This window comes from Giraffa tippelskirchi, chromosome 1 (genome assembly GCF_054371585.1).
Source record: "Giraffa tippelskirchi isolate mGirTip1 chromosome 1, T2T-mGirTip1v1.2.pri, whole genome shotgun sequence".
In the NCBI taxonomy this organism is placed as follows: Eukaryota; Metazoa; Chordata; class Mammalia; order Artiodactyla; family Giraffidae; genus Giraffa; species Giraffa tippelskirchi.
The window spans coordinates 96,608,353-96,621,466 of NC_137275.1; the positions used below are offsets into that span (position 1 = coordinate 96,608,353).

Here is a 13,114-nt window from a genome sequence, read left to right on the forward strand (position 1 = left end):
CCTATCTTATTTTGCAGGTGCTCATTTTTGCAAGAGGAAATGCCAAATAGGCAACCACTCTTAAATTATTTTCTTTGAAATTTTTTTATTTTACTGTGGTATGCCCACTTAACATGAGAATTACTCTCAACAAATTTTTAAATGTACATGACTGTTGACTGTTTAAATTATTACTTATTCTACTTGCAAACAAGTCAGTAAGAAGGGTGACTTAATCTCTATTTTTCAGGCTATAGATCTTATAGGTGAAATTAAGGGAGATAGCCAAAGGTCACCCAAAGAATGAACAAAGATTTGGGCCTGTATTTATCTGTCTCCAAAGCTCATGCTCTTTTCATATACTGAAGAATACATAGACTGTGTCAGATTTTTTAATTAAATTGACCTTGTGATTTGTCTTTTACAGTACCATACATTAACACCATTTCTATCTAAAGCTCAACGAATCATGAAGGAAAGCAATCTTAGTAGGCAAAAATAATTGTCATTACGACTACTACCCTAGAATTCATGACCATTCTCAGAAAAGAGTCTTCAGGACCTCATTCTGAATCTGTCTGTGTTTTGTTATAGCAATTTGTTTGTGTTACAGTTATAGCAATTTTCACAATGTGGCTTCCAAACTTATAACAGATCAGAATGGTGTTAGAAGAGCAGCTGCCTCAGGTGGCATATTGACAACAGTACTAGGTGACAAATGATTTCATATCAGCAAGGAAGGAAACAGAAAATGTAGAGGGAAAACTTAAATACTTCAAAGAAGAGCAATAAGGAGTCATTTAGAAGAGTCAAGCAGTCTCCGTATTTTATAGACTCTGAGGGAGAAGGTGAGGGTGGGACGTTCTGGGAGACTAGCATTGAAACATGTATATTATCATATGTGAAACAGAACACCATTCCATGTTCGATGCATGAGACAAGGGCTCAGGGCCGGGGCAATGGGATGACCCAGAGGGATGGGATGGGGAGGGAGGTGGGTGGGGGGGTCCAGGAAGGGGAACACATGTAAACCCATGGCTGATTCATGTCAATGTATGGCAATAACTATTACAATATTGTAAAGTAATTAGCCCCCAACTAAAATAAATAAATTTATAAAAAAAAAAAAGAAAGAAAGAAAGAAAAAAAAAAAGAATGCAAGGAGGTTAGAATATATCTTAGAAATTTTTCTACATAAAATGATTAATATAAAAAATTTTTGATGCTTATAAGAAACGCTGTCAGCTATCCTTAAATATTGCCATCCATTCATCCACTAGACACTGTATTTAAATTGAACCCAGAATCCACAGAGTTTGCATTCAGGTGGGAAAGAGAGACATATAAATCATCACCACATTATGACGCTGTAATACCTGGCACATGTAGGCACTCAAATGTTTGTTGAATGAATGAATGAGTAAGATAGGTAAAACAAGGATGGAAGACAGATAAATTTAATGAGACTGATATGGGGGTAGGAGTAGCAGAACCTAGAAGAGGGATCTTAAGCTGTGTTTTAAAGACTGGAAGAACATTTGAGTGATAAGGAGCAGAATGTCTGAAGGCAAGATGGTGGAAAACGTGTGCAGGTATAGGAATGGTAGATAGTGTTAGATTGTGAAGAGCTTTGTGCACTGAACTAAAGAGTTAGATTTTTTACAGTTTAGATTTTTTCCTGAGTACTATACAGAAACTTTGAAGGAGTGGAAGCAGAAGTGCCCCCTGATTAGACATTTGCTTTAAAAAGATCATTCTAGGATAGATCACAGGATTGGAGTGGGAAAGGCCAGTCAAGAAGTTTCTGCAGTAAAACAGGTGAAAAAAAAGCAGTGAGAGCCTGAAATGAGATTGTGGCAACTGTGAAAAAAGAGAAGGAGACTGAGAAAAAAGAAACTGGTATGAAGAGAATTTAATAACTGATGTGGGTATGACTGGACGAAGAGAGAAAGGAGAGTGAGATAATCTCTGAATTTCTGATTTTCACTGTGAGAACATGGAGAAGAAGCAGGTGAAGTGGTTGTGGACATGCTGAGTTAGAGATGCTGACTGGGCCTGAATAGTTGACCTATAAAGAATGTTTCATCCTCATTCAGGTCCTTCATTGTTATTCTCCATATTCCTTTTTGCACTGTAAAAAAAAAAAAAAAGAAGAAGAGGAAGGCATAAAAGTGAGGAATCTATTCCAAGGACACAAACTGAAATTTGCTTGCGTGTTAAATTGAAAAAAAATAGAGATATTTATCTTAACAGCTAACTAATATATAGGCATTTTCTGCAGAAATAGGAAAATAATTGTTTAGTTTGGGGATCTAGACATTATTTTCTTTGCCACAGAAATAAACTACTCTCTATTTCTTGTCTGTTCTTTCTGATCTATTTTTACAAAGTCACATTTATGTGCCATCTGCAAACCAATGAAATTTGCTATTCAGATTTTCCTAGTTGCCCATGAATATTCTACTTCTATTTACGGATTCTTAGGTCACATTTTAATTGATTAAAAATACGTAAAAAGTCAAATGTACGTTTTACCATCTATAAATCTATGTCTAACTTGATTTCCTATGCTTGTATTCCCCCTATTCCCTTACCAAGAATTAACATCGCTAAGGAAACAAGTTCTATTATATGCAAGAATTCTTATAAATTTGCACAATTATTTTCTCTTCTACTTTCCTTTTTTAGAACAGTGCTTTTTGAGAGCATACTATTTCACATTTTCTGAAACACTTTAGCTGTTTCAGCAATTGTGAGGTTAAACGTGTCCTAAATTTGTAGTTTTTCCTCAGTCTTCCTTTTCCTTCACAGTTTGCTAACTGCTCTGAAGGGGCGATATTATCTTAGTACACTAAGATACTCCTGTTCTTCAACAGGAAGTTTTTCCAAACACAAGAGTGAGTCCATGAAAGACCGCTTACCTGGTTGCCCTCCTCAGATAGCTGGTCTTCACCGTGGCTCTTCATGCACCAGGCACTCTGCCTGGCTGAGCTGGAGGATATCCCAGTGGAGAAGAACGTCAGGAGGCTTCTGCGCTTCCTTCAACCTAAGGCGACTGTTTCTGTCTCTTAAGTTCAAATTAAATCATGTTGACCAAATGATAAAACACATAACAAATGAAATGTTTTTTTGAATATTACATGTTTTCTATTGGAAAGACTGTCCTGAGCCACACCCAGGACGATATTCATGAAGTTACACTCCTGAAAACAGGCATGGCCTATATCAATCTCATAACATAATTCTTGATGGTTAGAGTCACTGCGATGTGATTTCTTAAAATAAGTTGTGATAGGAGATCCTGTGGCATCTGATAATAGCACACTGTGTATAGTATTAAGATTCTAAGTTATACCACTATGCAGTAAAAAGGAATGAAAAACTCACTGGTGGATGCAACAACTTATTTGGGAATTAAACAAAAAAGTTAATCTCAAAAGGTGACACACTAATATATGATTCCATTTATATTCAATATAACATTTTTGAAATGACAATATTTTTATATAGAAAGGACAGATTAGTGCTTACCAGGGTTAAGGACAGAGGTATCTATAAAAGGGCAATGTGAAAGATCCTTGTGGTGGTAAGACTCTTTAATATCTTGCCTTTGGTGGTGGATATCTGAGTCAACATAGATGGTAAAATTGTATAGAACTTAGTGTATACCTACCCTCATACACACACACACACACACACACACACAAATAATACTGAAGAAATCTGAATATGATTGGTAGATTGTATCAAAGTCAATATCTTTGTTGTGAAATTATAATTTTATAAGATGTTACCATGGCAGGTAACTGGACAATGTGTACAAGGAACTTTAGCATATTATTTCATAACTGGAAGTGAATCTACAATTACCTCAATAAAGACTACAATTTAATGAGTAATGTGAAGAATCCATAGTTTGATTATATCAATATAGGCTCATATTTTTTAATTATTATAAACTTGATTTGTTGGTATCAGGTACTATATTAAAATTTTAAAAAAAGGAGATTTATATGTACTGATATGGAAACATGCCATACTGTACAGTGAAAAAGAAATAGGATGTATAACAGAATCCCCAAATTATTCTTATTATCTCTTTGCAAATATGTGGGCTAAGAATTTAGGAAGGACAATAAGAGACAGTTTTTGGTAGCCTGCTGCTGAGACATGGGACTAGAATAATGGGGAGTGGAGGACTCTTAATTTTCACTTTATATACTCCTGTAATGTTTGCATGTTGTTTACCATGAACAGGTATTACCTTTACCTTTTTAATTAACAGTTTACAAAAAAGATTATAGCTTAATAACTATTCTAAATCTTAATTAAATTTATGAAATACTGAAATATATTTGTAAATATGAGAGTCAAAAATATCTGGAATAACTTTAGGTAGTATGGTATCAATAAGTTGTCAACTAAAAACCAATGTGTTCTTCAAAAGTTGCCTCTCTACACTCCCTATTATTTTGATGAAACCAAAAAAGACTTGAAAATGAGAAAAATAATACTTTTTTTTTTTACTTTAAAAACCCCATATATTTGGAAATTAAATGTCCACTTTTAAATGATGGGTGTATTTAAGAAGCCATGGGCTTCCCAGATGTCACAGTGGTAAAGAATCTGCCTGCCAATGCAGAAGATGCAGGAGATGCGGGTTTGATCCCTGGTTTGGGAAGATCTCCTGGAGGAGGAAAACAGCAATCCACTCCAGTATCCTTCCCTAGGAAATCCCATGGACAGAGGAGCCTGGCGGGCCACAGTCCATGGTGCCACAAACAGTTGGACACAACTGAGCACATACAAGACCAAGAAGCTATAACAAGGAATTATTTATAAATTACATAATTTGTATATAATATAATATAATTTCATTAGCAAATATTTTTAACAGAATAAAAATGAAAAGAGAATCTACCAGAATTTGTTTCATGCAGCTGGAGCTGCTCAATGCAACTAAATACAAGGTGGAATCTTGAAAAGAATTTGTTAAATTAATGAAGTTGAAATATTATATGGGTGTATAAGTCTATCATTCACTTATTAAGTACAGTCTCAATGAGGACAGAGAGCGTCAACAGGAGCTTGTGCAGTCATGCAGCTTCTGTGCAGTGGAGATGAAGGAAAATAAATCAAGGTCAGCTGGGTCAGATGGAGACAAAGCATACAGCGGCACCGGCGAGGTGCCCACAAGGAAGCCCTGGGAAAGTCAGAGAACATCCAACCTGCGCTGGGTGTTGAAGATTGTAACAGTCTGTGAAGGGGTGAGCAAGATGAAAGGAGGGGCAGGACTTTGCATGGCAAGTCACTGGGATGGGAGACATGCTAATTCAGAGAGGGAGATGGGGCCCAGTTCATGCTTAAACTCGGACTTTATCCTGAAGGCACTGGGAATCCATGTAAGGATTTTTAACTGACATATTGAAATACAATTTGCTTAGAAAGAAGAGTGTGTGGAGACAGGTTGGATTGGAGAGAGCACTAAGGGAGTATCCTTCTGGAAGGTCGTTAATCTGTGGTTGATGGTGAAGATCAAGCGACTGAGGAGGGTGGGCCAGGTGGCGGGTCTGCCCTCACCAAGGTCTACAGGCAGGTGGGCGGGGCAGCGGCTGAAGGCTTCTCTCTGGGTCTTTCGTTCACGCTTCTCCAGCCTGCAGACTCTCCTCGCTGGAAGCGCTCCATTTCCGTCCTCTCCTCGGTGACCGTGACCCAAGAAGTTCCCACGCCCACCTCAAGTTCATCCAAGGTGGCCGAGCGCGTCCTGCAGGGCCCTGGAGAGTGTGGGGTCTGAGAGGAAGACCTGTCCTGGAGACAGGAATGAAGAGTTCAGGCTTCCTGAAAGAGAAACCAGCTGAAAGTTCCTGAGGTCATGAAACTAACATTCAAACAGGGTTTCTAGGTCCACTCCCTCGTGAGCCAGAACCCCTCCACGCCCGGCGCGGCCGCGTCCCGCGCACCAGCGCCTGGACTGCGCATCTGCGCCGCCGCTGCGGGGCCAGATCCGGCGGCCTAAAAATAACACTTTTTAAAAAAGTTCCTTTGTAAAAGAAAGTTCATTTCTATTGTTTTTTTTCCCCTCTATTTCTGGCAACTCCCTCAAATAATAAAAAATCATCATTTTTATCTCCTGTCTGTTTGTAGTATTTGTGCTGGGTTTTGAGGGAAGAAAAGCAAGCATATGACATAATCTCTGACTTCAAGATGTTCATGATGTAGCTACTGGGAAATAGAGTATATAAATAAAATATAGATACTGTACAATAAGCATTATACATAAGTATTATATATATGGAAGAATTATACAATTGCTACAGACAGTAAGTGGTAATAAATTATCAGAGGATGAGGCAGTTACAGAAGTGTAGGGAAATCCAATAATACTTTTGCTAGCAGGCCAAAATAAATGTGGGGATTTATCTAAGAATGAGTGGTTCAGCTCTACAAAGATTTATGTAGAGAAAAGATAGGAAATAAAATTGAAGACAAGCAGGTCAGTTCTAACATGTAGTCTTCAATGTCAGTTTGCTAACATTCAGTCTATATTTAATATGAAAATAAAACTTGGATCAAGATAAAGCAATTATCCTTCAATTAAAAATAAATTAAAAAAAAAGTTAAAGTATAAAAAAGAAATCTATATAAGCTAGAATATCTGAATTTCAGTCTCTTCGTTTGTTTTGTGTAATGGAAACTCCTGTCCTTTTAGTTGATTAGTTTTAAGATTGTTTTGGAGCTTATGCATATTGGTTTGAAAAGTGAATATTGTTTTAGTATTTTTATTTGGGAATGGGCCCAATTATCTTTAGAGATTTATTACCCTTTTCAAATTTGTCTGGAAGCTGGAGAAACACTTTTTTAACCTTTGCTAGGCTTCCCTGGTGGCACAGTGATAAAGAATCAGCCTGCTAGTACAGGAGATGTGGGTTTGATCTCTGTGTAGGGAAGATGCCCTAGAGGAGGAAATGGCAACCCACTCCAGTATTCTTGTCTGGGAAATCCCATGGACAGAGGAACCTGGCAGGCTACAGTCCATGGGGTCACAAAGAGTCAGACATGACTTAGGGACTAAACAACAACAACAGGGTATGTTGTGGAATGCAAGGACTAGGGTTTTAGACTACAAGTCCCTGCTAAAATACCAACTATACTGTATTAGAACTATTTTCTCTTATGAATAAGATGGGTCCTTAGATTCGTTTCCAGTTATATATGGAAGTAGAGGAGGAGAAAATGCCTGCAAGCTAACTACAAAGCTCTTGCCAGGTGGAGTGCTGCAGGTAAAGATCCTCAACATTCATATGGCATACCCTCTTATCATGTACAGTGTGCCATCACATGTATTTCATCCTTGGGCGTGCACCCCATGAGAAACATCAGAATGGGTAGAGTAATGGCACATTAGTGGCAGACCCATAACTTCTTAGGAAGTTGATCCGGCTTTTTATGTGACCTCGTCTGGTTACACATCGAAGCATTTATTTCATGTTCTTCATGGTCTTCAGCTCATCTGAGCAAACAAGTAAAAGCAGGTGGAGGGAAATCAAGCTCCAGACTTAGAAAAGGAAAGAAAAGAATGCTTTTTAGTCAGAATCAGAAAACACCTGGGAATTTTAATAAAATTCCACAGTAGTAAAATTGACAAAGTATTTGACAAGGGTTCTGAAAACAGTACTTACTAGCTATGTGACTAGGGTCATAGAAATGAACTTCTCTGGGCCTTATTTTCCTAAATTATAACATAAGTGTCATGCTCTTCTGCTCCCCCATGTACTAGTTGCAAAGACCAAATCTGTGATAGGTATGAAAGCCTGCAAATGAAAGAGTAATTCTAATGGGAACTTCAGATTAATGAAAAAATAATATCTAATATTGTTTCACGCTCACTTAGTTCCCAGACACAATAATTAAGTGTTTTATACCCCAATTAGACCTCCTTCTCCAACTAGACACATACACACACACACACAAAACAACTGATGAGGTTTAGAGCAGTAACTTGCTTAATGTAACAGATTATAAGAGACAGAATCCAAACTCAAAGCCAAGTTTGTCACACCAAAAAACATACTTGTATTTTTCTGGACCCGCACAAATATGCATGCATTTTGGCAAGATGGTAATGAGTCTCCGTTATGAAACAGAGAACAGGAGCTAATTGGAAACGTTTGAGAGGTTGGGGGCCCTGTGCTTTTTGAAGCTTGATTTGAAATGCTAATTAATGCATCCATAAAATATATTATTAACATATATATGTACTTATGATGCATACAATAGTATTGGGGGAGTTTTGTGACTCTAACAAAGTCACAAGATCATGAATTTCTGTGTAAATTTCTATTAGTCTGTAAGAAGTTATAATCTCTTAGAGGAAACAACACATTCACCTTTGAGAAGTGTTGGCTGTTTTCTGAGAATTGTAAATTAAGAATTATGTGGTCATGTTTCTTTTTTTTTCTTTTTTAAAGTACTGCTGTACAGCATGCAGGGTCTTAGTTCCCCAACCAGGGACAGAACCCGTGCTACCTGCGCTGGGAGTTCAGAGTCAGAACCACTGGACCACCTGGGAAGTCCTGTGCTTGGTTCTTTGCTTCATGTTTGATATAATGGTCTCTCAAAATTATTTATACAAAGACACATACCTACCTTACACACACACACACGCACACTTTTACACACACAGTTTGGTGGAACTTCAATGCAGTCAGCTATCTCTGCTTATAGGTTATGATTCAATATTGTTTCAAGCTGTGGTTCTTTAAATCATAAGCTTTACTAAGTACTTTTTAAATGTGAAGAAATATGCTAGGCACTGGGAATTTGGAAAAAAATAAAATCCAGCCTTAACTGTTAGGCACTCATAGTCTGTTTGGGGAGATAACTGTGTAGACAGACAAATTACAAAAGTGCAAATATTAAAATAGAACTAGGAAAAATTGCTTATGGGACAGAGAGAACAAAACTCTAGTGTGTCTGAGGGAGTCAGGAAGGCTCTCTCCTGATGCAGGTGTTGCAAGGTACATGGAGATTATCAGATGAAGAAGAGAGATGAGGGTATTCTGGCCAGAGAGAACCTGGCATATGTGAGCCTTCAGTCTCAGGCAAGGCTTGCTTTCAAGAACTGAGAAGTGGAACTTCCCTGCTGGTCCAATGGTTCAGATTTCCAGCTTCCAAGACAGGGGCGAGGGTTTGATTTCTGGTCTGGGAAATAACATCCCAGATGTCATGTGGCTGAGCCAAAGGAAAAAACAAAACAAAACTGAGGAGCGGCAGGAACAGAACCTGAGTGAGGAACAGAAGGAAACAGGCTCAAAAGGTCAGTTGTAGGCAGCTTGGGAAAGGCAGGCACTAAAGAGAAAAAGTCCCAACCAACTAATAACTTGAAACAATTTTATTAGGACAATAACTATACCTGAAATAGTTGCCTAAAGTAAATAGTATGTGAATGGCATGAATGGCATGAATATCATTCCATTGTACATCCTGATATATGGCGTTTATATAATGGATGTACTCAATTTAGGTGATTTCCAGGTTGTTATTGTTTATTTGTTTATGTTTTTAGTATTATAAAGAGTGTTGCAGGTTAAAAAAAGTTTGCTCTTGTTCATGATTATTTTCTCAATTCAAAAGTTATGCATATTTTTAAGGCTTTTTTTTTTGCACAGAGTAACAAAGTACACTTCAAAGTGAACCAATTTACATCTCTATCAACAATGCCTGAGTATTCTTTCTGAAGCTCTAGGCAAATTTTCATTACTTGAAATCTCTTCTCTGACAGTTTATAAGTGAAAATAGTATTTTGCATTTGAATTTTTTTTATTTTTAATGAGTCTAAACTTTTTTTTTCCATCTGTTCATTGGAAGTCACTATTCTTCCGTGAGTTTTCTCAAAATCCCTCCTCCCTTTTGATAAGGTGTTTGTCTTCTCCACATACTAAGGATATTAACTCCATCTGTCCATAAAAATTGTGTAAGTACTTTTTCTTGGTGTCATTTTTTTCTCTTCATACATATAAATATATTACACATTTTCATACCCAAATTATAATAATATGAGTTTTAACATAAAGAAATCTTACACTCTCATATGGAAAAAAATCCATCTTTTTCTTTTTTATTATTTTATAGCTATCCATAAAACTATAGAAAAAAGGTCTTAATCACCTGGATAACCACTATGGTGTGGTCACTCACCTATAGCCAGACATCCTGGAATGTAAAGTCAAGTAGGCCTTAGGAAGCATTACTACAAACAAAGCTAGTGGAGGTGATAAAATTCCAGCTGAGCTATTTAAAATACTAAAAGATGATGCTATGAAAGTGTTGCACTCAATATATCAACAAATTTGGAAAACTCAGCAATGGCCACAAGATTGGAAAAGGTCAGTTTTCGTTCCTATCTCAAAGAAAGGCAATGCCAAAGAACATTTAAACTATCACACAATTGCGCTCATTTCACATGCTAGCAAGGTAATGCTCAAAATCCTTCAAGTTAGGCTTCAACAGGATGTGAACTGAGAACTTCCAGATGTTCAAGTTGGATTTAGGAAAAGGCAGAGGAACCAGAAATCAAATTGCCAACATCTGTTGGGTCATAGAAAAAGGGAACTCCAGAAAAACATCTACTTCTGCTTCATTTACTACACTAAAACATTTGACTGTGTGGGTCACCACAAACTGGAAAATTCTTAAAGAGAAGTGAATACCAGACCACCTTACCTATCTCCTGAGAAACCTGTATGCAGGTCAAGGAGCAACAGTTATAACTGGACATGGAACAACGCTGAAGAATTGACGCTTTCGGAATATGGTGCTGGAGAAGACTCTTGAGAGTCCCTTGGACAGCAAGATCAAACCAGTGAATCCTAAAGGAAATCAACCTTGAATATTCATTGGAAGGACTGAAGCAGAAGCTGAAACTCCAATACTTTGGCCACCTAATGTGAAGAGCTGACCCATTGGAAAAGACCCTGATGCTGGGAAACATTGAGAGCAAGAAGAGAAGGGGGCGACAGAGGATGAGATGTTTGGATGGCATCACCAACTCAATGAACATGAGTTTGAGCAAACTCTGGGAGATAGTGAAGGACAAGGAAGCCTGGCGTGCTGCAGTCCGTGGGGTCGCAGAGTCAGACATGACTTAGAGAATGAACAATATAGCTATCATTCTTGAAAACATCTCCTTCAACACAAAAGGTATATTAATATTAAGAAGGGCTTTTACTTCAAAGTAAAGGGATATTATAGATTTTATCCTGAGGGCAATGGAAAGCCATCAGGGCTTTTGAAATCAGTGATCTTTTTTAATAAGGAAGGTAATTCTGGCTGAATTATGTAAGATGCCCCAGGATACAAAAAGCTCTGCGGTATCATTATTAAGAAACTACACGAGGCATAGCTGAAAGCCTGGACTAAAGCCATGGATATGGAGAAAAAGAAGCAGGATGTTACCATATGAGAATTCCCAGGGTCTGCCTAGCGTTTCAGTACAGTTTCTCGTTTGAGCCACTCAGCTGATGGTGAGAATCTTTATCCAGGTTAGGAGTGAAGAGGATGGAGCAGGTTTTGAGTATTTGTTATAGATGGATAGATGGGATGGACAAGGAAAAAGGGATGTGTTGTGCTTTAAACATTGCCTATTCTAGGGATTGAATAATGTCATTAGTTAACCCCCTGGAGCAAACACTTTCCTGAGTACTCTTCACTGTTGTGGCAGGTGACAAGTGATGCCAAGATTTGTGAAAGTAAAAAGGAAAGTAAAAAGGAAATATTTCCCAGTCACAAGATTATGTTACAAATCTACCTATCCATATCTATCAATCTCAATCTCTACCTCTATTTTTGAATCTATTACTTACCTGTCTACTTCAAACCTTAACATTATTTATTGATAGGCTCCTTTTTTGTTAATTTGAATTAAATGCCTCAAGCCACTAGAGACTGAAGACTCTGCTTGGATTTCCATGTGCCCAGTCATGACACAGGAGAGCAGGAAGTCATAGCTGAATTACTGTCATTTACTTGCTTTACCAAGTTTCCCCCAATTCTCTGAAATAGAGTTTTTCTTTTTAACCATCTTTATTTTCAGCCTCCTATTATTTTTTCTTTTCTTTAAAGCTGAAATATAGCTGATTCACAATATCGTATTAGTTTTAGGTGTACAACAAAGTGATTCAGATATACATTTTTTTCAGATTATTTTTCATTATATTAGGTTATTACAAGATGTTGAATATAGTTCTATGCAGTAGATCCTTGCTGCTGATCTATTTTTTTCAGAGAAGGCGATGGCGCCCCACTCCAGTACTCTTGCCTGGAGAATCCCATGGACAGAGGTGCCTGGTAGGCTGCAGTCCATGGGGTCACGAAGAGTCGGACACGACTGAGCGACTTCACTTTCACTTTTCACTTTGATGCATTGGAGAAGGAAATGGCAACCCACTCCAGTGTTCTTGCCTGGAGAATCCCAGGGACGGGGGAGCCTGGTAGACTGCCGTTTATGGGGTCCCACAGAGTCGGACAGGACTGAAGTGACTTAGCAGCAGCAGCAGCAGATCTATTTTTTAAGTCTTCTTTTTAAAAATGTATTCATTTATTTGGCTGCCCCGGGTCTTCTTCCTTGCAGCATGCGAGATCTTTTTAGTTGCAGCATTCAAACTGTTAGTTGGTGCATGTGGGATCTAGTTCACTGATGAGGGATACAACCCAGGCCCTCTGCATTGAGAGCCTGAAGTATTAGTCAGGACCACCAGGGAAGTCCTTATTTTATGTATAGTAGTGTATATTTATTAATTCCATACTCCTAATTTATCCCTCCTATGACTCAGCCTCCTATTTTTTAGGTAGCTATCATTACATAGGTAGTAACAGTAAAGAGGAGAGGCAGAAATTGGGAAATTGAGAGTGACATATACACACTGCTATAAATAAATAGATAACTAATAAGGACCTACTGTATAGCCCAGGGAACTCTACTTGATACTCTGTGATGGTCAACATGGGAAAATATTTTTTAAAGAGTGGATATATGTATAACAGAGTCACTTCGCTGTAAAACAGAAACTAACACAACATTGTAAATCAACTATATACCAATAAGAATTTTAAAATAGTAGTAACTATATTATTGAGT

The 13,114-nt window shown here is 37.7% G+C and overlaps 1 long non-coding RNA gene across 6 annotated transcripts in view; it reads right to left on the bottom strand.

Annotated features, from left to right (window-relative positions):
• Positions 1–1,411: 1,411 nt before the first annotated feature.
• Positions 1,412–13,114, bottom strand: part of LOC145504083 (uncharacterized) — a 32,667-nt gene continuing 20,964 nt past the window's right edge. For 3 of the 6 annotated variants that reach the window (XR_014052083.1, XR_014052077.1, XR_014052089.1), the window contains 4 exons: positions 7,290–7,534; positions 5,560–5,787; positions 2,901–3,046; positions 1,412–2,110 (listed from right to left, as the gene is read on the bottom strand). This is a non-coding gene — a long non-coding RNA (uncharacterized LOC145504083). Of the gene's footprint in view, positions 2,111–2,900; positions 3,047–5,559; positions 5,788–7,289; positions 7,535–7,658; positions 7,791–13,114 lie in introns of those variants that run through there. The other 3 variants (XR_014052101.1, XR_014052095.1, XR_014052067.1) reach the window with 2 other exon arrangements.